We start from the raw sequence: 1,591 nt of genomic DNA on the forward strand, positions 1-1,591 counted from the left end.
CTGAAAAGTTTGCAAGCAGTCATCTAGATGCAACAATGGGTCTCTCCTCATCCAGAGCAAAGAGGAATGAAGAAAACCAAAGACACATGGAAACAACTAGTTCAACAGACTGGTACACCATGTGATCCTCTGCCTATATGACTATGAGACCAGAAGAACTAGATGGTGCCCAGCTACCACTGTCAACCACTCGCAGGAGAATCTATGTAGGAGATCCTGGATAGAGAAGGAGAACAATGTGGAAAAAATTCAAAATCATAAAAAAAGGGGAGAGGCACTTTTGCTGGTCCAATAGAGCCTGGTATAACCCCTGAGACTACGGCCCCTAGCTGCCCTTCAGGTCTGGACTTGAACCCATGCCTGTGGGTTCCAGCCAAACAAAAGATAGGCATATGAGCTGAACATTTACATTAGGTAGATACACTCCTTGGAGAGATCCATCATGGGAGAATAGAGGGGATGTGTACACACATAAGCAGACAGCTCAGGTGGCAGGGGTGCATGGGAGGGAAGGACACAGGGAAGAGGTAACTATGGGGAAGAAGTAGGAGAGGCCTCATTCAATAAGTTGGGAAAAGTTCTACAGCAGAAAAAAACCCAGATTCGTATAACCATCTTTGTCACCAATAGAGAGAAGAAATAATTATTACATTTTTGTAATTACATATATAATATACAAATACAGGCAGTTCCCAGGCTATGAATGTCTGACTTAACAGACAACTTTAATTTGCTCTTTAATTTTATGTAAATTTGCCCTCACTTTGAAACAACTGAACCAACCCCTACGAGTAACATATTCTTCATCACAGTCACCTTCACTTGATGCACGTGCAGCTTTTACATCATTAAAAAGTCTCTGCACTTTCTTACATTAAACCAAGGCTAAATATGAACTGTGTGCACCTTCTCCAACTCACCTACAAATTCCACTTAAACACTTAAAGACACAGTTAGGAATGGATCGCATCCATAATCCAGGGACTCCCTTATGCTACTACTAAATACTTACCACGTATTATGTGAAAATGGATCACTGGAGAAGAAGAAACAGAACCTGAGAGAGATGCTAGAAAGCAACTTTATAATAGTTACAGGTAAGATTTCCTGAACACTTAATATGTGGCAGTCACTGTTCTAAATGCTTTACAAGTATTCATTCAGTTAGTCCTCACCACTACCCACCCACTGCCACCAAGTCAATTCTGAGTCATCACGACCCTATAGGACAGAGCAGAACTGCCTCATAGGGTTTCCAAGGCTTTAAATCTTTATGGAAGCAGACTGCCTCAATTTTCTCCTGTGGAGCAGCTGGTGGGTTCAAACCACTGACTATTGGTTAGCAGTCCAATGCTTTTAACCACAGGGCCACCAGAGCTCCTTTGTCCTCACCACCAATGCTCCTCAAATTTAGTGTGCATATGAATCGCCTGAGGGTCCCGCTGAGCTTCAGTAGGTCAGCGGTGGTACCTGATGAAATTCTGCATGTCTAACCTGCTCTCAGGTGACAGTGATGCTGCGGGTCCACCAACCACATTTTGAGTTGCAATCCTCACAACTCCTTGTGGTGGGCATTATTATATTGTTTCCC

General features: G+C 43.1%; 1 protein-coding gene across 1 annotated transcript in view; it reads right to left on the bottom strand.

Annotated features, from left to right (window-relative positions):
• COL14A1 (collagen type XIV alpha 1 chain) overlaps positions 1-1,591 on the bottom strand; it is a 248,155-nt gene that overhangs the window by 230,849 nt on the left and 15,715 nt on the right. The gene's annotated exons all lie outside the window — the stretch shown is intronic.

This window comes from Orycteropus afer, unplaced genomic scaffold (assembly GCF_000298275.1).
Source record: "Orycteropus afer afer isolate SDZICR_OR568_19922 unplaced genomic scaffold, OryAfe1.0 scaffold00173, whole genome shotgun sequence".
Lineage (NCBI taxonomy): Eukaryota > Metazoa > Chordata > Mammalia > Tubulidentata > Orycteropodidae > Orycteropus > Orycteropus afer.